The sequence below is a fragment of the Cylas formicarius genome, unplaced genomic scaffold (genome assembly GCF_029955315.1).
Source record: "Cylas formicarius isolate icCylForm1 unplaced genomic scaffold, icCylForm1.1 PGA_scaffold_6__28_contigs__length_40554024, whole genome shotgun sequence".
Classification (NCBI taxonomy): domain Eukaryota; kingdom Metazoa; phylum Arthropoda; class Insecta; order Coleoptera; family Brentidae; genus Cylas; species Cylas formicarius.
Genome location: NW_026844347.1, coordinates 20,266,948 through 20,292,370, shown reverse-complemented (window position 1 = coordinate 20,292,370; position 25,423 = coordinate 20,266,948). Strand labels below are relative to the sequence as shown.

The 25,423-nt window shown below is 33.1% G+C and overlaps 1 protein-coding gene across 3 annotated transcripts in view; it reads right to left on the bottom strand.

Moving 5' to 3' along the window:
* LOC132703328 (uncharacterized) overlaps positions 1-25,423 on the bottom strand; it is a 331,950-nt gene that overhangs the window by 243,571 nt on the left and 62,956 nt on the right. The window lies entirely within an intron of this gene.

The window sequence follows — 25,423 nt, the reverse complement described above, 5'->3', positions numbered from 1 at the left end:
ACCAGACGCAGGCTCGGGGCGATCCATTTTCTGTCAGTTTTTGGCGCGAACTCAAAAGGATTTGCGGCAGGCTTTGCAGTAGGCAATGCAGTTTGCTGTTTACAAATTATTTAAAAATTTGTGAGAAGTCAAGGACAAAGAGCACTTAAAAAAGATGTTTATTTAATGAACTTAATTGCAGTATTAAAAGTATCATGGCATAAAAGTAACAAAGCTGTTTGTTCTTCATCAGGAGGTCGTACCTCCTTGGCTCAACATGCTAAACCACCTACCTATCCAGCGAGGTGTTACACATGGGTGCGTACTTTCACCTGCACTCTTCAAATTATATTCACAGATAATATTTCATCGGGCTCCTTGGGAAAGGGGTTAGATAATTAATATACTCTTCGTGGACGATACAGCAATCATGGCTAAATCCCTGCAAGACCTACTACTGGTGAACAGGGTCAATAACGAAAGCATTAAAATGAGACTTACAATAAATACTGTAAAAACTAAATTCATAATTGACTTATATAACTTCAGACCTAGACCAAGATCACGAAATAAGAACTAAAATCGAAACTGCGAGGCTTTCTTAAGATTTAAAACACTATTCAGCCACAAAAATCTATGCCTTAAACTAAGATTGAAGTTTATTGAGTGCTACGTGTGGACACAACCACTGTATGGAATAGAAACTTGGACTCTCAAGGTTTAGACCATCAAGAAACTAGAGTCTTTTGAAATAACTGTATGGCACAAACTTAAAAACTTAAACATTCTAAGACGTAATAAGTAGGAACTACTACAGACCATCATGCAGGGACGAGTGCAGAAAAAGCATAGGAAGAAAGAAGACACCCTCGCTAAGAAACATCAGTGACTAGGCTTAGGAAAGTGCAGCAGCTGATTTCACGTTGCAAGAAACAAAGATGCATTTAGAAAAGTGGCCACCTCCGAAGAAGAAGAAGGCTCAAATTCACTTAAATGATGATGCACAATGAACATTGCTTCTAGAACGACAGAAACAACAAAACTAAATTGATTAATTTTGCATATTTATTTATCTCTTCAACTAGATTAATGACTTAGTTTAGTTGGGAATTGTCGGCATAACATTAATCAGGTATTAAGCTATCAAGTGTCCGAAATGGAATTATTTTTCAATGAGATTTAATTTGATTGACGAGTTGCATCAAGGGCTCGTTTCTGTGGTGACGTTTCTTTAATTGAAGTGTGCATATTTTGGTTAGTTTCCAGTTTCTAAATATCAAATGGTGTTACTTCCGTGTACTTCGCTAACCGCAAATGAAGTTATAACAGCAGCGTCGTAAATCTCGATAAGGCAACACACCCTAATCGACTTTTCGCGTCGGCAAACTTCGCGACCATCGATTAATGCTCGAATAAACAATATGGAACAAATATCCGTGAAATGCATCGCAGATAAAATCTGTCATTAATAGAACGCTGCCTATTATTTTATATAATAGAGAGATAGGAGATTTATGTATGGGCTTCGAGTAGGTGTTCCAAAGATCATAGAATTTACTTTAGTTTTTTTTTCGCCTTCGCGGTAATCCGCCCACGTGAAGAAACCTATTCGAAAATAAAGGCCGTGCCTTCGGCGTGTACCGAGGCGCTTGTGATCTAGAATTAGTCCAAATCACGCGAACGACGCGACGTTTCGTATCACTAATCGGGACGGTAAACGTCCCACATTAGGCTATTATAAAATCGTAAAAGTACCGTCTGTGCTAAGCTTTTACAATGGAGTGAAATTCAATTGCCTTTTAAGGAATATTTAACCACCGCGATTAGATCTTTAATTTTTTGTTTATTTCGAAAATTTTATTTACGCTCATCGAAAACATTTTTTCAAGAGATCCTCCTCGATCGCAACATGGACCATCCGTAAATTTCACTTAATGTTGACGTTTATTTGTAGATGCACGAAAAACGCCCACCGCGTGTTCATAGTCAGTTATCATATTAAAAAAATTCATTAACCCCATTAAATGGTTTCAAGAACGCTATAATCTAAAACCGGGTTTCCACTGGAGGAACACTGAAGAACTTTTGTGTTGCTGTTGCTTGTTCCTAAAAATGTTCCATAAAGTTCTTTTGTCTTTCTTTTTGTTTTAGCAACAAGTTTCAATGTTCCTATTTGTTTCCGATTTCCATTCTGAGTGGCAAATTTCAAAAGAAATTCAGCAACTAGTATTTCAATATGCCGTTTAACTGGACGAATGAATTAACTATTCAACTGATTGAAGATTATAGACAATGTGAGTGTTTATGGGATTCAAAGCATATAAAGTATAAATGTAGAAATGCATAACATGATGCTTGGTCAACACTGGCAGAAAAAAACTGAACAGACATAGCAGAACTTAAACGGTTCTACAGAGAAAAAACCACCGTTTACAACAGTTTGCTCTTTTTTGTAGACAAAAACAAAGTTCGTAAATGTCCAGGGAAAGGAATTGTTTCAACTGAGGTAAGTATTATTTCACCTTATTAAAGAAAAAGCAATAACATAATTAAAAGTTATTTTGCCATGGTAGCATTCCGTCTCTAATTTTCAACTTTCCAACTTTGAATTACGCGGTTGTTATTTTAGTGATGTTTAGTGATGTTGCCGTTTATTTCATTTCTCCATGAGCCTGGAATTAGTTCGCCTGTGTCTTTGCCTTCAGAATCCAATGTGCCGGCGGGTGAATATGATTTTCGAGAACCTAGGCTAGTTCTCAAAAAGTTATGGAGATATACTTAAGATCTCACAACTAGTTCAACTTTAAGGGGTTCAAGTAGCATTGGTTTTCTCAACACCGGCACATTTTGGAAAATTCCAAAAACTGGCGAAGTGATGTCCTATGTGTTGCCACTCGTCGCTGGTCCGAGGCATCTGAAAATGAAAATAAATAAAAACTTAAAACAAAAATTAACCGACCTACATATACTAAGTATAAAATAATTTTTTTCTACAATATTATTTTTTTAAAATGTGATTTAGTTTTTTGGTAGACTACCTATTTTTTATATTCATTAAATAACTGTTAATAATGCACAGAAAAATAATGAATACGATAACCATTTTATATCAAACTCAAAACATTAATTATAAAAATCTCTTGTTTCAGGATTATGATACATCGTCTAGCAATGATGCTGATGGAAAGTAATGATAAAGAAGCTGCTACTGACGAAAATATTTCGTCCATAATTGAGGAACCGAAAATAGCCACAAAAAAAAACAACGAACGACGAAGGAAATAGAACACCACCTTCAAAAAGTGCAGCTGAACAAAAAAGTCCGAAAGCAAAGAAGCCTGCAAAGAGAACACACAGTGATGCGCAAAAGATGAGTGTCAAGAAGAGGCCTATTTGATAATGAAACAATTAGAAAGTAAGAAACCGCGTAGTCCATTCCAAATTTTCCGAGAATTGGCAGCTCACAAAATAGAAAGGCTTCATGAACTCCAATATCCTTTATGAAGCATGTTTGCGAAAATATAATCAGCCATTACACTGGAATTCATCAGCTGCCTATTTCTACCCAGCTGTGAGAACAACCATCTACCTTATTCAAACGCTTCTTCGTCATCCGCACTCTCAACAATACCTATGCCCTCACCAACTCCTTCATGCAACTATTCTTCACAATCACATCAAACAACCAATAACCTTCCATCATCACAACCATACAAATTTTCATCTATACAGGTTGAGCAACCAACGTTATCGGATGCCATAGTGGAAGTCATGTCTGACGCAAGGTTTACCATGCAACTATAATAATATATATGCATGTGTCCTGTCTGTATTAAAATAAAAAATAATAATTCCACAAGATGTTTTTATATTTATTAGAAAATACTTGAGAAGTTACTTGGCAATAGATCTTGCGTCGATATTAAATAAAATACGTAGAAACAAAATTGCATACATACCTTTACTTTATCTTAAAGAACTTCTGCAATAGCTTTTCAAACTTCAGATATTATTCTACTAATTGACGGTACCGAAATTGGGAACAAAAACATCAATGAATGGTATGAGGAAGTTTAACGTAACAAGCAATCGCTCTAGTGGAGAAATGGCTTCTCTAAAATTTGTGTCTTTTTGACACAATAACCATTCATGGTCGGTTATGGACATTCGTAAAAAAAAAATGTTACACTACCATTAGTTATTCTTCTCCCAAAAAAGTCGTCTTTTTTAAGAACATTGAATAACTGCTCGCCGCCACATTGTTTTCTTTCTTGGTCAATCCTATATACGCCGCCGCTGCTAATATTATTCCTTCGTCTGCATTCATATTTCTGCACTATGTTGCATGTGGAAACACTAGGTCACACTGCACAAGTTACTAGAAACAACTTAAATTGTTTAGTCGAGAAAGTGGAAACAATAGTTTACATGTGTTACTAATAAGTTAAACATGTCGCAAGAAACAGAAACATAGGGCAACAGAAATCTTTCTCAATGTTCCCTCAGTGGAAACCTAGCTTTAGATACAAGATCAAATAGAGTTTGGAGCGCTTTTTTTCGCGTGCGTGCGGAGAACAACAAAAAACGTAGAAAAAATTAAAATCGTTAATTATATGCATCACAATAAATAAATCACAATAATTTTACTACACTGCTTTCGATATTGCCATTAATGTTTAATTAGAATCATGATGAAAATAAAAGACTTTCAGTTAGTATTGTATTGGTAACTTTCAAACTAACCAAGATACAGGGCCGGTTAAATACACCAAAAGTTTCGAAGCATAATGCGCTGAAACAAAAAAATGAATCACCATAATTATCAAAATGATAATTCTTCGAAATTCACTTGCTTGGTCTTGCCATTTTGGGTGAATACTATCAATACTGAAATTTTAAATATGAAACTCGAGACACACGGTTCCTATAATTATATTATTTATATTATTATGTTATATTAGCTTTTTATAGAATATTAAAACGCAGAAAAAATCCCCTTCCTGTTTGAGACATTTTCGTCTAAAAGGTACACCGCACACCCACTGCAGCAGCATTTCCTTTATGGTAACATTTAATTCGTGACTGTATAAAAGCGCACAAAAATATTTTTTGTTCTATTCAAAATTTCATCAATATTGGGACAACCCGTAGATAAAACAAGTGAATTTGGAAAAAAACTCATTTTAGTTGTTTGTAATTTTTTTTTTTAATTTTTTTCTTAGTTCACGTAGTTTAATTATGTTTATTGTTATAGTTAATTAAAGAACGAATTTTCCGAAAACTACTTATTTTTCGACTTGCTCCTGCAATTGAAAAGGCTTGATTAAATTGCCATGAAATCGTATATGAAATTCAACGTGATTCGACAAAGCGAGTTTATGGGACCCGATAATTTGATTAATAGGATCAAAACATTATCAACTACGCAAGATAAGTGATAACTTCCACCGTTGAATTTCTCGCAATATTTGATACTTCAATGAAGTCACTTTTTTGACGACGCTGTAAGCCAATATTGTCAGAAAAAGTAAATACTGAAAATGAATTTTAAAAAATTTGATGCCTTAAAAAAAAGTTCACTATCTTTGACCAAAAACAATTTTTGTACTTGCCACTCAGGTTGCGTATTTGAAACAATTAGAAATTGGATCACAATTAAGAATACCACAGCGGTGGCTCTGTAGTACATTAAATATAGTGCATAGAAGAGCAGCAATATGGAAGAACTGTTCTTAGAGTTTCAGGAAAAATTACTAATCAAATACTTACGAATAACTGATATTGATAACTCGGTTTGGTTTACGTGCTTACAAAATCCAACTCGTGCAAGAATTGAAGCCAAACGATCATCAAGTAAGGCGTAGATTCCTCGAATGGGGCCAAAACAAGATTGCCGTTGTTCCCGATTTTCATAAGCGAATTTTGTTTAGCAATGAAGCGCACCTCAACAAACAAAACTTCAGCATTTGGAGCTAAGCTAATCCTCAAGTGTATGTCGAAACACCGTTACATCCAGAAAAACTGACTGTTTTGTGCGCATTATGGGCTGGTGGAATCATTGGTCCGTACTTCTTCAAAAACGATGATGGCCAGAACGTTACAGTCAATGGTGATCGGTATAGAGCTATGATTAGTAACTCTTTCATTCCTGAATTGAGTAACCATGATGTCCAGGAGATGTGGTTTCAACAACATGTCACACAGCTCGTGCCACAATCGATTTATTGAAAGACACGTTTGGTGACCGCCTAATTTCACGTTTTGGACGTGTGAATTGGCCTCCAAGATCTTGTGATTTAACACCGCTAGACTACTTTCTGTGGGGCTATGTAAAGTCTTTGGTCTATGCGGATAAGCCACAAACGCTTGACCATTTAGAAGACAACATTCGTCGTGTTATTGCCGATATAAGGCCATAAATGTTGGAAAAAGTCATCGAAAATTGGACGTCCAAATTGGACTACTCCGCGCCAGCCGTGGCGGTCACATGCCAGAAATTATATTTAAAATGTAATGCCACAAGGTTATCTTTCGGATAAATAAAATTCATGTCAATCGAATAATCCATCGTTGTTTTATTGCAACTTAAAGTTCTATACATCGAAAAAAAAACACCCCTTAGATTAACTGTTCATTTCTCCTTTGATAACGTAACTACCTAGCCAACTGAATATCGCACAATTAAAATAATAAACTATCATTCAGAAATGTGCAAAATCTAAACAATAATAAAAAATATTTGGCGGTTTTAAATATAAAGAAAAATGGAAAAAACAATGGCAAACTCATTTGCAAAATGCGTTTACTGAGCAAATTCTATTTAACTCTGTGTCTGAATGATTTTCAAGAACGACTTTTACATGTAATAGTTGGTCATTGGAACCTATACCTAAAGAATGGAAACGCTATCGCCTGCAATTAGAAGTGTCTATTTTTAGACACGTATTAGCTTTTAATTTTCTTACAAGTGTCCGTTTGTTAACGAGGTGTCTGATCGACGTTAAAAATAGTACGGCCAATTAGCAACCAGTAAATTAAATGTTTGTTAAACAAACGGAAACGACACCAATTTATTTAGCATTTGCAAGTCACGACGTTGGTTTTTGCATTTTAAAAGACGCATGTTGTCTGTGAAAATGGCGCTAAAATCATATTAATGCAATAAATATTGACCGATTATCCTAACGGAGCTGTTAGTATACGCGGGCTCGTTATCGATTATCACAGAATATGCAAATACTGATGCTGTAGTTTCTCATTAAATGTGAAAATTTGTATTAATTATATGCAATGCAAATTACCTTTTCTATATATAATCAATGAAGTGTCAGCGGAAGCGGGATATTCGGCACTTCACCTATCTTTACTCTTTAATGAGCCAGTGCCTGTGTCTAAAATATTTCAACGCATAATCTGATCGGCATTTCGTGCCAGCGATGAGGTTGGTTAAGTCGAATACAATAGACCGTATCGGTGACGATCTCTTTTCCTGCAGCCACCTATCTTCGCATATCAGTATTAGAGGCTTAACACTCCTTTATTTATACGTAAGCGCCACTTTATCGTTAACACAATATCTGATCAGATTGGAAAAAACATTAGTGGATGAGAATCGATACAATTACACAAGATAATGGATTCCGACATGCCCACTATAATGATCACAAATCATGCACGAAGAATATATTGGTTCAATAAATTATTAGTTAAAGCCAGAGCTGTATGACAAACAACTGTCCTCGGTTCTTGGCCCAACTCTTTCCTCGGTCTATCTAAACTGTCTAAACTGAGATCTAAACGCACTCGATAGCGTGATTCTGGGTGCCTTCTCGAATTGTTTTTTTGCTGTGCAGTGTTGGAATCGATCTGGATCCTGCAGAACTAAATAAGGAAATGAATAAAATTGCTAAAAAATGCACATAACACTGTCTGAAAGAAATTCAAAACTTAAACGCGCAGCAATTGTGTAAAAAATTATATTAAAAGGTTCGTATTAACAATAGGTTTCCAGTATATTCTCAAAATTCACTATTTCGATAAAATATCGTTTATAGTCTGATGGCCTGGGACTATAGTTGTCATTTTGGTAGGATTTTCGCAGTCAAGAGAAAAATAGTAAGATTAAATTATAGAAAATTTACTGACATTTTTAGGAGTATTGGAGTTCCAACTTTTCTCTCTTTTACATTTCTGTGTTTTGTGTTTGCTTGTAAACTTTGTGATTTAAGGGCACGGAAGAATGAAATATATGTTTCTATACAGGGTTATAAGCACCGCTTAACTTAATTGCGACTTTTAACGCTGCTTAATGTGTAGTTTTTGAATAACAAATACTTACTAAGGACCCGAGATTTGAGATTGGAATACGTACGTAATACGTAATACATATAATATTATATATAACGGCATCATTATATACGGTACTATTATACATAATGGTATCACACTAAACAAGCAATATGTACAAAATTTTGTGATATTTTTAAATTATTTTCTTATATTTTAGTCTAATTGTTTCGAACCAGTCGTTAAGGGAGAGTTTTTGAACTACACTAAACAACATCCAAACTGAATATTTAGAACCAAAGGCAAAATTTTACAAATCATGATTGTGTTTATTAGTTTGGGTCTCTCCAAAAAATATACCTAAATATTACTACGGGTGAATTTTATATTTCCACACGGATTTGTTTTATCGAAAAATTTTAAAGACAAAAATCGTTATTATAAAAGCACAAGGTATAATGTAAGTTTTTCGAGACACCTAAATTTCATATTTTCAATGCTATACTATATAACATTTTGGATTAATACTTTTTGAAATCGCAAAGATTTTGTAAAATTCTTGACATTTGAATCTTGAAATCTCGAAATTAAATTGTTACAGTGCCTGTCCACAATATCGCCTCCTTTTAAAAGTCAAATTCAAATACAATCATTCTTCTTACAGAACAGAAAGAAAATTTCAGGTATTTATATTAAAAATCAAAATTCGAGTTCCGTTGTCATATTAAAATGCGTTAAAACCTCAAAATAGTCAATCGTGCCTTTCAGCCAGTGTTGGGGCTGGTCAACAGTTAATTGACTTATTAATTGACTATTAGAAAAAAACATTTTGCAATTGTAGAGTGTTTTCTATCATTATTTAATGATAAGCTGCATTTCATAATAAATTATTGTGCGTTTGTGATGACCAATTTAACTTTATACTCCAATACGATACTTAGCGATTGGGGGAAACGCAATAAAAATATCCACTTCATTTAGTTCTCAGAACGACGCGACAGCGGAGTACCGCACAATATAAATATAAATTAATAAATATAAATTTCATTAAATTTTCAAAACATTATTTCGGTTTGACTGGTCAACTAGCAGGTGAATTGGTAGAAAAAAAATTTGACCGGTCAATTCCACAACGCTACTTGCAGCTCTTCTATACTTTAAAATAAGAAACATAAAACTGCACCAACGATTACCGTTCGACATAGATCGAGGAGAAATATAAACAACGTTCATTTCCCAACATTGTAAACCCAGCGGGCATTACGACACGAAGAATGGTAAAATCGTTCAGATCGACTACATAAGAGTCACTAATGTGTATATTTATACTTCTTTAAATAACGATTAGACATTACACGGATGACACCTTCACAGGTGAAATAAATTTACAACGGCTCTATGGTTTCCAATTAGTTTTGCCCAACTAGACGCTGCTACCCGGCGTTCTCGTAATTTACATATTCATTGGTTACTTAGGGACGCGGAATTAAAGTCCCATTCAGTGGCGTAGGTGTTATTCTACTAGCAAGTTCGCACTGAAGCACAAAAAGCAATAGAAGGTATGTAAATGGTTTTTAAATGTAGTATAAAATATTAAATCTTATTATATACCTATTTAAGACAAATTAAAGGTTTCTTTCTGCAATCTATTTGTTATAAATAAAGAACTGTTATAGTTATCGCGTTGGTAGTTGAAGAAGAAAAAAGACAAAATGGGCGATACGTCTTCCAAAGTTGGACCAAAGTAAGAATCATGGACATTACCGACGAGTATAATTGACAGATATTTTCGACACTAAACAACTAATCTATCTATAATCTATAAACTTCAAACATAAAAAGTTAATATAACTAATAAACCTGTTTCTAATAAATACACACAATTCAAAATTACATATAGTCTTTAAAACTGCTAACCATGAACAATACAATAATAAACTGATTTAAATTAATAAGTGAATTAAATAATAAATTGGAAGGTATACATGGGATCTTCTAATTCAACATTAAGTGTACATTTGTCGCATTCTTAAGATTCTTAACAATATAGCATGTTCTTTAGAAATATGTTTTTTTTATACCAAAACACATTGGCAAGACGCTTTAAAATTTTAAATTCTTGCTATCAAACCGTGTCTTTTATTCTAGGTTGCATTCACTATTTTCTTTTTGTGAATGACCGGTACATAAAAGAACGTTATTTAATAATTTTAATAATTTCCACGTAAAAGCGAAATAAAAGCTTGTTGTAATTTTCATATCCAACCATCAATTTCTTTCATAGCCGGTTTAGTTCTTTCTACAATGTAGACAGAAAACAAAAAATTTTACTATTTTTCAACCTTTTTAAACATGAATAGACTATGACTTAATAAGCAATTCATTTAATAAATTTGTACAGCAAGAACAACTTCACAAATGCAAACAGTCCAAGTATATTTTTTATCTTCAAGTCTAATAAGAAACTTGATCTATCCACTCTATCCGCTCTATCCTCTATTCCCAGAAATAGAGCAGCGATGATCTTTCGAATTATTAGGAAAATTCAGCACCTTATTGTAGTAAAACAGTTCAAACAACACTAAAAAGGAGCATGGAGCATCAAATTTGATATTGTGGACCTTAGACTTTGCAACTAACACAGTAATCTCCAAATGTAGGTGGATACATAGGCTCGTGCAATTGTGATGGTATATTGATATAGTGATAAAATTGGCAAATTTTGTTTAGAGCCATGTTTTTGACATTTAAGAAAATAAAATCGTAATAAAAAAAATACCCCTTTACTTTTAGTAAGAATAAAATTAAGAGTGCTTTGGAAAATACACTTATTTGTAATGCTTATGGAAGAATATTTAGGAATTTCTCGAATAATTAATAATAAACTTGTTTTATTGCTAGTTTACGAATTAGGGTAGTCAGACATGGACCATAAGGCTTTGGACGTAAAGTTTATTGAAGAATTTAACACTTAACAAAACCTACTACTTCGCATTGAGGGACAGAAATAATAGTCACGTCCATGATTAAAACTCAAGCCTTCGTCAGAGCACGACACTGTAGCAGGATGAGTCATTATTCAACCTCATGTTTCAATTTACTTGAAAAAACATGGGGTGGAAGCGGTATAAAAGGAAAAATAATCCACGCATACGTAGGAGACGTATATAAGCCGCAATTGCCCTATTTTCTTTGCGAACAACCTGAACAGGGGAATCGATTGCTCTGTATTATTTTAAGGCTCGTTGGCGCATGGCTGTGAACGCCTTAATACCTATTTTAAAATGCTTCATCGGTTGCCTCGTTCTGGTATGTCGCACACAAAAAAGCCTGTATGTATAATTGTGGAACTATTTTGAATTGTGGAAAATAGCAGTTTCCAAATACGGCTACATTTTTTAAAGAGAGATTAGCTAACTAAAAATTCTAATTCAGGAAACCAACGTTTTTTGTTTTTGTTTTTTTTTTGCAACGACGTCTCATTTGATTTTAATTCTTTTAAAGAAGCTTTGATTAGTCCAGAAAATTAGTTAAAATGGTTGAAATTTCAAGAAACAAGATTTTGTTATTAATGTCGCAACATCTGAAATTAAAATATTAAACATGAAAAGAATATATGGAAAACAGAGTGTAACTATACCTATGATAAAACTGTCTTAACTTTCATTTGACAGGAGCGCAGGGAGTGTTCAATAAAAGAGTGACTGAAGAAGTTTATCAACGAGTTGCATACTATACTGGTTCTATGAGCATTAGTTTTTGAGTACATTTTTCCAAAACTGAGTGACTTATGACGTGACTATCAGAACTCAAAATAGTCAAGCACAGTGTTTCAAAATCCATCAAAAATGCCCAAAGTGGCTCGAGCTACAAATGGCTACTAACTATTGGCATCTAGTCTAGAAGTTGAATATTTATCAATACAAATTTCTCTACACAGATCGATGATTATGCAGGATGATTCATTAACAATACATAACTGTTTACATTTTTTGTCCAGTACTTTAAAGCGCTTTGACGTATCTTTGTCATACAATTACAATTTTTTGACCTTGCAATTACGCAATTATTTTGATGGCGGAGTTAAAAAATAAAATTTAACTTACTTAACAAAAAGAACCATTTTGTAATAATCTAAATAAAATCTTAATGTTAAAAATAGCAAAAAGATATTAAAAAAAAAAACATTTAATCCATGTGTGAACATTTATAACTATGAATCAATCACATTGTATAATTATATTTGATGTCACCCGTCTGACGTTCCTCTGACAAAGTCAATAAACGAAAACCCAATCTGATTTCATTTTATGAATGGCTTTGTTAATATAGTTCATTTCAAGAGGGATCATACTTACATCGATTGCCTTGCGTTTCTTTAATAAATTGAACAGTTCAAAAATCCAGTCAAACAAAATTTTAAAAAATTCAGAATAATTATTAAATATGTCAAAATTATGGACCCTCGTGAGGCGATCTGTACATAATTGTAAGTAACATGAAGTCTAAGGAGAAAGTTACATAATTTTAAAATAAATCTCCCAGAAAAATCGAGTACCCCACATATACTACAAATTACAAGTTTCTCACTGAGAACGCAATCTAAATTTTGTCGAGCGTTACCGTTAATTTATTATCTTGTTTTAAAAAAATTCGCATTTACACCTTGAGTTTGTATATTACTTCTGCCTGTAAAATATATTGTTCCTGTCCGACGTCTGACTTATTACATTTGCTCTTAATTATTGTTTTCATTGTTCCCAGGCGGTGTAATTTCGGCTAATTTAAGTTCTAAAGGTTTATTCGCGATAGTTTATTAATGTATCGGTCATTAATATGTCAAGTGAGATTTGATATGAATTAGAGCATAGGAAAAAAACAACAAGGGTATTTTTTTTTATTTATATTCATTTATTCATTCATAAGAGGCATTCAGCATTACAAAATCAAAAGCGTTACTTCATATTTTTATGAAATAAATACAAAGGGATGATAAAAATTCTTCCATTTTTCGACATTACATTATGAAGCATTATATTTTTGATTTTGTCCATTTTCATTTCACTCTAAAGTTACTTCCGCATACAAACTAAGGTTTTTTGTTCCTATACAAAAAATAGGTTAGGTTTTTCGAAATTCATGTCGAAATCGTAACAAAGTATGCTTATTTCGCTTTAAAATTAAGATTCCGCATTACATTTTCGAATTTTGAAAAATTAAAAGAGAAATATTTTTTTTCTACTCTAAAACACTACTTTAAAATACGCAATTATGCAGCCGTTTGCAAAGTGTCAATATGTCATCAGCTTCGTTAAACATGGTGACTTCGGGTATCTCCGTTGCTTTAGTCACGGGTTTCAAACTGATCGGTTGTTTTCGGCAAATTTTAATCACTGATTTTTTTTTATGGCTGACCTCATAACAACGATGGGTTAAAAACAAGTCACTTCATTAATTTAGGGAGGTTCGGTGCTGTTACATAAATAAAGGATTTCCATTTAGCAATTTTCTTATTACCAAACGGCCTTATGAAATGATATACAGTGAACGACTAAAAAATTTTTCTTGCGCATTACTTGCAGAAAATATAAACTATACAGGGTGGATCAAAAAGCAGATATCGATGCCAAGTTAATTTTTTTACATGGAACACCATTTTCTTGCTTTTTATGAGCAAATATAAAGAATAAAGAACATGTCCAAGAAATCGCTTTAACTTTTTGACTTTTTGACAATATACTAATCTAAGTATCTAACTCTTAATTTTGAATCATCTAAATTTGGGTGGGGTGGGTTTTTCTTGTACACTTCTAATTTTAAATATACCCAGAGGGAAAAATTCAGTGAAGTAATTATTAAAATTTTAAATTATTTAACTATATTATAATGTTAATGAATTAACCCTATTCACATATTAGAGATTAAATATTTGGACGTTGTATGTGTGATTGTATACCTTTTTTTTAGACAATAACGGAAAATAAATATAAAAAATAAATAAATATCTGGAGATCTGGCACCATCTTGTTGAGACCAAATCTGTCTGTCTAGCATATCAAGCTGATTATAAATATCGCTCCAGTAAGATTTTGTAATTCAAAATTCCTGCTCAACCATTTAATTCTTGTGGACATTGTGTTTGGTCTTCTCTCATCCATATTTGTACTCCCATACCTACAATTTTGCTAATTTTCATCATATTTTTATAAAACTGTAAACGGGATCACCTTCGTTCAGTTCCTGTAGTTGTAAGCATTTGAAGCTATTTAACAAGATGCACGATGGGGATTATCTTTAAATTCTAATAAAATGTTTAATCTTGTGTTCTCAACAGTTTTTGGACGACCTGGCCCCAAACGATCTTTTACATGCCATGTTTCTATAAAATTTCTCTCAATTTGACTCACTGTTGATCTTACAACGGATCTTCTAGATATTTCGCTTTAAACAAATTACAAACTTATTCTAGAGTTCTCATTTTGTCTCCATATCCAATCAAAATTAAAATTTTAATTCTCTGGGTTTCATTTAGACAATTCTTTACTTTCTTTCCTGGCACTAGCTTAATATGAAAATTACATTTTTGTTTTTTATTCATTTACCCATAAAATGTGAAATAGTTATACGTAGGATTGTGGAATTGACCGATCAATTTTTTTTGTGTCAATTGACCGAAATAATTTTAAAAATACCATGACATTTATATTAATTAATTTATATTTATTCATATTGTACGTTTGTACGATTTTATTTTCAGGATTCCCGGAATCGCTAATAAACGCGTAAAAATTTATTATAAAATACATATTATTGTTAAATAACACTCTACAATTGCAAGATGTTATTTAAAACATTTTTGACTAGTCAATTAAAAAGTGGTCAATTGACCAGTCCCAACACTAGGGTGGGCTACATGATTTATGTATGAAATTTAACACAGAATTCGAAAATCGAATTAAAAAGATGGTTTTCTATTTTAAAAAATGAACTTGGTATATTTTCTGTTTACCGCAAAAAATGCACAAACAAAATATAATGGACATGTGCGAGCATTTTTTACGAAATACAATAGCTGATTTTTAAATGAATCAATTTTATATTTTTGCCGTTCACTATATATAATTAAGTTAGAGAGAAAGATGTCTTTCCAGCCGGAAAATAGTGCGGGAATACTGTATTATGCAACAAGTGCGGTAAATGGCATTTGACGGATGAGTTTATTTGACACGAGCGGAGCAAGTTTTTAATAAAAGAGTGTGTTATTATGCAACAAGTGCGGTAAACGGCACTTAACTCACGAGATTTTAATAAACGAGTGAGTTAAAAAGTTTACCGAACGTGTTGCATACTATGCTTTTTCTACGACCGTTAGTTTTTGGGTACATTTTCGCAAGACAACACGAATACATTCACTGACATGACCGTCAGAATTGACAAACGACAAAATTCAAAGCGTGAGGAATATCTCCGAAAACATCCGATCGCTCCCAAATCCGTGCGGTAAAATCCCGGAAATATCCGAAATGGCTCGGATTCGTGGGAAACGAAACTGGCGTGGTATAGTGATGCTTCCCGCTCTCTAGATCGGTGGGTAGTTAGATATTTTACAGACGGGAGTAGAAAAAAGTCATTTTCCCCCATGTCGAAATGGATCCTTGATGGAGTTTTTAGCCATCGAGATAATTTTCATTCTTTTTTTATTATTATCCTTATGTTCATTGGTTAGCTTAAAAATAAATATACAAATTTGTCTCTTTTTTTTCAGTATAGGCAGCGTCTGTGTTTAAGTCCCCCTCATGAAAATTAAGGCTGGTTACCCACGTGCCATCAGTTAATTCCAGGTAAAATCATATTATTTACCATAACATAAATTGAGTCTGTCTGCGTACACGATTGAAAATTAAATTAATACAGACAGCAATGTCGGCATCCACGCCCAGAGCGTGAAAGAACACCCTATATACAGACCGCATTAGTGATCGCCGATCCCTGTACGACACATGCGGCATGCATAAATACTGGTGGATTCAGACGTAAAACGCAATACCCATGCACGTCTGGTTTAAAATTTGCAATCAATAATAAATTAATTTCGATTCGCGGACGGTGTTTGACAGGTGAATGGAACGGCAACGTCGCAGCGGTGTTTCGCACGTGCTTTTGTAATTTAGCGACACAATGGGCCAGCCCATAAAACGGTAGTGGAATTATGCCACGGTTCGAGACAGTTTATTGGAAAAAAAGAGGGGCGTGTAGCCGTGTGCGCTGGCAAACTCGCAAACAATAGGGCTATTGTTGACAAATTAACGAATTCGGAAAACGTTATAGGGTTGTTTGACCTTGTTTAAACTTTCAAACTATTTGACGAACTTGATTAGCGCGAATAACTTCAATACCCTTTTGACAGAGTACTATTTATTATCCTTATCCTAAAAACTACACAGAGAGAATTTTTTCCCTGAGCTGAATGTATTCATTTTAATAATACACCTTACAAAAAGCTTAATTAGAAAAATAAAATTGCATTCACAGTAAATAAGCTTTTGTTGAGACAAAATTGATTTTTTTTTCACTTTAATTGTCTAAACTAAAATATTTAATTCAAAAATCCACAATTTCGTAAATTATATTCTTATCGCGCCAATAAAGTTTTGCTGAAATTTTCGACAAACCGACATTAAAAAATATATATTATATAATTTATTCCCTGAATTAAACAATTCTTACGTCACATATGTTTAGTATTAACTGGAATACAAAAATTATTGCTTGGAATAAACCGAATCTTAAATGTTAACATATTTCCTTAAATTTGCTGCAAGTGAATCTCTAATGCCCGGAAGCGTAATCTTTTTGACGCCAGTAACCGGTTTTTTTGGACATTAAGACGGGAACAAGAGAGCTGACATTTATATCGCCGCCGTGTTATAGATTGATTGTGAATGTGGATAATAAATAAATTATTATCTGAACGGGGAGGGGAACATCTTGTTTTGGTGTTTCGGGGTACGTAGAAATTAATTTATCTGGGAATCTCTAGGGAATCTATTGTTCTTCAAGTAAAGGTACATTATTTTTATTGAAGAAAAAAAAATAAAAAGTATGTTCTATTTTAGGCATCTGCGCAGACAGGAGAAGCTATAAGCGCAAAAAGAGAGAAAGTAAGAAAATATGGCACAACATGGCACAATCTGGGAATCTCTAGGGAATCTATTGTTCTTCAAGTAAAGGTACATTATTTTTATTGAAGAAAAAAAAATAAAAAGTATGTTCTATTTTAGGCATCTGCGCAGACAGGAGAAGCTATAAGCGCAAAAAGAGAGAAAGTAAGAAAATATGGCACAACATTACAACCCTTTACCAATGTGGAAGCTTTCACAGTCACTAAAGTTACACCTATTGCTCTTGTTCTTGCACATTAATATATCTGGATATTGTAGGTTTTAGACCATCACGCACCAAAACTTTTTGTAAAAAATATTTCTTTTAATGATCAATACAAAAGTTGCCCATATTTTGCCGAAATTGTAAAATTACTGCCTCGCAATTCACTAGAAACCGACCTGAAGATAGCAAATTTGATTTTGCCAAAACGTCGCTACATTTCACTCAATTAAATATTATTGCTCACACGTTGCTGCTTACGTATAATGTAAATTAATTTTACATTGCTTGAAATAAATATTTAACTTGCGTTACTTCAACAAAAAGTTCTCTCAAATAAACAATAATTGTACCTAGTATAAATAAAGTAGAATTCTAATAATACAAACACATTTCTTGTAAGACTTATCGTGGCAAATAGAATTTTCTTGCAACAAATATATTTTAGTTGAGATACGAATTTTAAAAAAATAGTTCCTCGAATTCGATATTTAAATTGCTCGATACGAATTAAATTATTTAATTAGAACAGATGTGCTTTATTTTCAGGAACTAATTCTTTTTCTCTGAAAAAATAATCAAAAAGCTTAAAATTGAAATAAATATTTTAATTTATATTATCTTCGACTTATTCGACTATTCATTTCTTATTATAAGTTAACTTATTTTCTTTACTGCCGCTTGCCTTTAATTAAGGAAATTTATATCATCATCTATCTATTCTTGTCAAAATAGACTACATATTATTAGCAATTTTTCCCTATTATGTTAACGAATTAAGTGCTTGCTGTCTTTAATTCAATTTTCACTTCCTTATTGCAAATCTACAAGCGCTACGCACTCACCTCATGTTTCCTGATGATTTCGATATACGCCGTGATCCAGACGAATAACGTCCACTGTGATTACAGTGTCAAGGTACTTTGGGATCTGTTTTTGCTAAACTAGCCGTTACATTTTTACAATATATGATACAATACATGCTTCTATGGATTTTAGTGCATTGTATTTATTGTATTGTATTTACATTTTATGAATATGAATTTTAAGTATCGCCTAGTTAAAAAAAAATCTTTCGCATGTAGTCTAGAATGTAGAATGTGTGTCTTAGGCACAACATAGATATTTACTTATTTTATTAATGACAAACGCGGTTTGCTAGTATTATTCTCTATTGAAATTGAAAATATGTTTTCATGTTTTTTCTCAGAGAAGCTCACTGACGAGTTTAAAATTTTTCTTCTCTAAACGAAATTAGATATGTAAACACAAAGCAGAACCCAAAACGAAAGAAACCAAGGAAATTATGTTCAGTAAGCTACAGTAAGAAAGATTCAAGACAACTGTAGTAATAGTAGGTTTATTCCTATTGACTAAACGAATCTCCGTTTGACCTTATGGCCTACATGAATTTTTCATTTTCTGTAAGAATTAAATCCATTTAATTGTTTTTCAGCTAAATATACTTTCTTTCCTATGTCACTCTAAATACATTAAACGAGAACTCTTTATTAAGGCGAATTACGATTTGAAATTGACGAGATAGAGACTTTTGTCGTGTCAATATAGCCCAACGGAAATAATAAGCGAACCTAAGTACAGTCGAATACAAGAACCGTTTTACACATGGGACGATTATCAGTCCAGATCATCATTATATTTAATACGAGATTTGGGCTATTGCGCATATGCGATTTGACAAATGTGTCCTGACGGTAAGGCGTGAATAACATTTCAATTGAATCACAATCACAAGAAAATATTTTATAGACGAAAGTAGATGTAGTTTTGACATCTCAGATGAACTTTACAAAGCCATGCAAAATAAAACGTCTGGAGCCACAGAGAGTCTCTGCACAGAAGACATTGACAGTCTTCAGTGGTCGCAAAACGTCAAAGAAGTTTTTAGCTTATTGTGCAGTTCATCAAACATTCTGATTGACCTTAGAAAACGGTTAAAAAAGTTCTGTTGGTCGCTTCATAAATTCGAATAGAATGTCGTAAATGCACCTTGAAGAAATATTTTTACACAAGTTGGATACAACCATATTGTTTTGCTTTTCCATTTTATTATTTGATCTATTAATTGTTTAATGTACAAAGCGACAACCATACTTTGTTACGCAGACTTCAGATACATCTTTGAAACTTTTTCGATAGTAGCTCGTGAAGCTCGTTAGTTTTGCCGCGCGCACCAACTCTACTGATCATCAGGACTGACCATCAGTATGACGTGTAATTGCTCTAAAAGTGTTTTTTTTTTGGAATAACGGACAGTGGAGATCCTATTATTAAATACTGGATATTGAATTTCATTTGTAAAAGCAATAATATGCTGTCCATGGGCATGTAATCCAGTCCATTGTGCGCTTTGTTTGTTCACTGGTTAGAGTTAAGGCAATAACCCCTTTAACCAATATAATTTATAATTTAAAATACACAATTAACTTCAATCATCATTATGATTTTATTTAACAAAAATGAATAACATTACCTACAGTAATTACATTATACTAAAAATAAAATTTGTAGGTAGGCTGGGTATAGAATATAATTAATATACCAATTGAAACATAAGCTTTAACTGGCTGTATCCTGGTTACTATGGAACAATAAATTATAAAAGTTATTACATACAAGTCAAAGGAATTTCAATATTAATTCGTATTGTTTAAGTAATTAAAAATACTGTTGCCTCGTTTTCCTGAAGAAACCAATGAGCCTATATGTTCACTTACCACTTAAAAATTATTCCAATATTTGGCTAACCACTGACTATTTTCTGTACTACTCACTACATTTTTCTACGGCTAACTGATGATCACATCATAGGGCATGTGTTCCTGAACCATTTAAAAGATCAAGCCGTCTTTGACGTCATACTAGACATTTCATGAGAATTATTATGCCATTACCTTAATTGGTACGGAAGCCACATAGAAGCCATAATAGAAGATTACCATTTATACTTCAAACATTGCCTCAATCGGTGACTAGTTAAAAGAGAAAATACGAACATTTAAACCACACCTAGAAAACCCAGGAAAACTTTATAGTTTTTGCGTTCTACGTCTGTATTTCTTTCCGCGGGAATTATAAAATAGAAATTTCAATTTTCTATAATCCCTTCAAACTTCATATTCATTCAATGTGTTAAAATTAAATTTTCTTCAAGAGGAAAACTGGAATGCTAAATTTCCCATAGTTCGAATATCTATCATTTCATTCGTCCTTTATTTGACTTCAACATGCCGGGAGTAGTCTGAAACTTGCAACTGCCTAAATGATACCATAAATCGTGTTAAAAGTTATCCAGGTCTAATCTTACTTCTAATACCCTACGAATAAATTTATCTTGAATAAATTTATCTTTAGAGTCGGTTCCTGTAATTCGATTTATCTACAAACAATGCTTTGATTAAGCTAAAAACGTGTCGAAACAATCAGATACGTACAGGCTACCTTAACGAGCAATCTACATAAACCGTTTGTAATACTTTTTGTATAAGACAATTTGAGGTTAAGCCTGTCTTATATTATATCTCGTAAGACATCTATAATACGCACTATTCCCGTATTACAATCGTTAAGTTTCAGTAACACATACGCACAATACCCGCATGTCAGCGATTTCATACTGAATACAAGAAACGGTCTGATAAATAATGCATGGTTTTACAACCTCTGGTAACATGAATTTACAGATCATAGATAACTTTTTTTCTACGCAACAGAAGCTTATTATATGGTAAGATAGTTCCGTCTTGTAATTTTCAGCCGCGGGGATAACGGTTGATCGCTTATTAAGGCGTTTTAAACTTCCATTGTTAGCCGGAGCGCTAGTGCATTATAAAAATGTTCTTTTCATTTATGGAAAGGGTAACTGCAATTATTAGATGGGATAATTGCTTCTAATTCGCTTCACGTTACCTTTTAATGTGTCGGACGGAGTAAATGTAATTCTGTATAGTTCTATTGTACTCAAATTCAGAAAAAAACTAATTGAATCAAGTAGCTTAATGTTAAATAGGTAGTCCAAAATTACTGAGCAAAAAAGGAATGTATAATACAATACCCCAACTTTTGGAAACCAGTTTTTTCTCAAATTTTGATGTTTAATTTTATAGAAAGTCTTCAACTCAAGCACATATTCTGTATCTACGTTAAGTATATTTTCGAGTTATGGAATTAACACCCAATAGTTAAAATTAACAGATTTTAGCTGATAAACTGTTAAAATGCATTAAAATTTTAAATGATTTTCTCCCCACTTATATCGGCAATATTGACAATGACTAATTTTATTTATTAAAAACGTCCAGAATCTAATACTTTGGAGCATTGAGCAAATTATAACTATTTCAAAGACTTATGGAAGACTTGTACGCTATGAATAATTTTAAAATTTTGTCATTTTCTACCAGGTGGTGACAAATATCAGAAAATGTACTAATTTCACTATGTCACGTATGAAAACTATGTCTCAGCATTTTTATTTTCACTCAATACGATAGATCACCATGTGCGTGTTTCATAATACAGGATAGTGGCAATCAATTTCTTATAAGAAGTACAATAACTCCTTCAGGAATACTTTCGATAGTTTCTCGAGCTAAGTGTTTTGACCTCCATAATAGTGACCAGCTGGCAGCAGTGGGAGATTATGTTTCAATATATATGTATATACATGTGCTGTCGTTGTCAACCTTCATGATAGGTACTACTTCCAGCGTTCGAGTAGCGTTGAACTGAGGCTAAGAGTTCATCTTTGATGTTGCGGCGTAGTAGTGCAGATAAAACTGTCTCTATAGCCATTTACTGAGCTCACTCTGCATGGCATTAGCTATGCATCTCAGGCGAGTTTAAATAAAATAACTAAAAGATTACCAACAAATCCGTAACCACCACCACATATTTAATTGGTTTTTGAAAATTTATTAGATCCACTCCATAGAAAATTCGTTAAATCGGACATCGGGCTTGCAGAAATCATCTCAGATTAAGCCATTCAAGCTGCACAGCCCAGGAAACTTTAAAATTTGCAATTTTCTTAAAATAAACACATCAATATCAATTTGGCGTTCCGGCAACTAAATCGCCAATCACGTTTCGTGTGCGTGATCGAGTTGTACATGCTCGCGTTTGCTCCACGAACGCCTATTTTTTTGAAAATCGTCGGCCGCAATTTCAACACCCTAGTCTGCAATTAAAGAGTCTTAAAAATTCAAAATTGCCACGCCGCCCATAACTTACGGCCATTTTTCGACGAGATTTATTTCGTTTGACCTCTACCTTGTTTGCTCAGCCGGTAACATGCTCAGACTTAAAATATGTCGAGCAGGTTTACATTTAAGGGCAACGGGGAAGTGTAATTTCCGAATGAAGGTCAGCCGCTCCGTCAGACGCCACGCAATTTTTAATAATCCAGGTGCTAAAAAATGCTATCTTCTTATTTTTCATTTTTTTTTAAATACCGAATAAATATTGTTCGATATAGCTCTAAGCTAGTTAACATGGTAAAACTTAAAACAAACAAAAAGTAACATTAGAAAAAGAAAGATAATAAGGAACGTCTTGACGCATCCGTGGACATTAAGTGCGGGATGGAGAATATAGCTTTAAACAAGAGAAAATTTTTTGAAAAACAATCGATTTAAATTCGTGGATGTCCTCTGTGGGAGGGGGGCGAGTTTTCTAACGTTTTTGACGTTTAAGAACGGAAAACTCGAACTTCACCTGTAATACATCACCAACGGACGTGAGAAAATAATAGTTTTCGGGAGGATATAATCAATATACTCATTCCATATTAGCACATGTTAATTTATTGTCTAAGTATCTTATGGTATGTAGTAAGTTGGAGTCCCCAACAAAACTCTTAGAGAACGTGAAGGACATAGTCTGAGTCCGCTTACTGAGCCCAAGTGTTCTTTCTATTATTCCATCGATTAATAATATATTGAAAGTCGTGAGGCGTTGCCCTAAATCCATTTAGGCTAAGCAATTGAACAAGAGGATATTCTTTTTATATTTTCACCAATTCATGCCAAATACGGGTCAATGTATCACCAGCGACAAATATGCACAGAGAGACTTTTTTCATAAGACTGTACAACCCTTAGTAGACAATTAAATCCAAGGATTTTGGACCACCTTTGCGTGAGCGATAACATTATACTTAAGCGGTTGTAACTAAAAAGTTCATGCTTCATTGTAATTTGCAATTGATAATAAGCAAAGAGTAAAAAAAAATAATTTCAGTGCGTATTAAAAAAATGAATATTTCGCATCCTGCAAAGTTCTTAAAGAAGTTTATTCCCGAATATTGAACTGAGGTGGCTTTTACTTGATGAAAATCCATTTATCAAAATAAATAAGAACTAAAAGTTCAGATTTTCACGAAATTATATATTTTGACATGACAATTGTTTCGACAACACCGTGTCTTTATCAAATGTTTATTTATTTTTATTTATTTATTCTCGAATAGTATATTAATAACTTGTCAGACCGTTGTTTCTGCCTCTCCTACAACCTTTGAGAGTACTTAATACTCTTTCTACGGTTTATCTATTGTTCTTCCGCGACCTTCTCCGCCTACAATACATATGGTGAATATCCGGATACGATTTCAGACACTTTGTCGATATAAAATGAAATCACTTTGGCAACTCGCCAGCTGGCATATTTAGCAAAGTGACCTGGCGGGCGCGTGTCAACGAAGATGATTGATAGCGGAAAGAGAGAAAAAAACCTATTCCACCGTTTTCCCGGGGAAATCTACAAAAAGGTCAATGCCACTACAACGGTCTTATCTGTGGCTTTCTGTAAAGCAACCGCGGGTAGTGTAAATTATTTAAATGTTTGTTAATTATTATGCCGGTTGAGATAACGAAAAAATAACAATATATAGGGTGACTCCATAATCAATTTGTCGAAAACATCTACATAAATATATAGTGATTTACCGGTTATTGCTAAACGAACTGCCAATAAATATTAATCACAAGAGATTTAGGATTTTTTGAAAAGTAATAAATTTTGTAAATGATTTTACACGGTGTCTCAAAACGTAGTCATCAAAATTTCTTATGGAGCACCATGTACTCAATATATCAGTTGCTTTCGAAATTCTGTAAATAATTTGCATAACATATAATACACTCAAAGAATGCTTTCGCTGGTTTCATTATTATTTAATATTATATTTATTTAAATTATATTATATTTATTTAAAAGTCTTAAGGCCACGCTAATATTTGAAAAATTTGATTTAACATTCAATTGAAAGTTGAAAAATAAAAAATAGTTTACTGAATGATGCAAATATGTTCTATGCGAATTATTTACAGAATTTTAATATAAAATATAGGGTGTACCGTTGCAAAAGTTATTTTGCATTTTTATATTCTACGGAACAACTTGTATAAATATTTTTATTAAACCTTTAATTATCCAGAAATGTTGTAGTTTTGGAACTAAACGACCGATTCCACATATAACAGTCTAACAAAAAAAAAACATAATTCGATAGAGCAGGGACGCTTATGTAAACGATTACTAACCATAACCCTGTATATATACGTACCACTTGTACAAACTAACAGCATCAGAATAGCTCGTTTACCTGTAACAAAAATAAAAAATTAACTTAAATAATCCAACCAGTATAATAAGAAATAATTATAAAAATAGCCAAGCAGCAGTCTTGACCCAGTGGATCTGCGAAACTAACCTCTCTTATTGCAATCAGCATAAATTTAAAAGACATAGA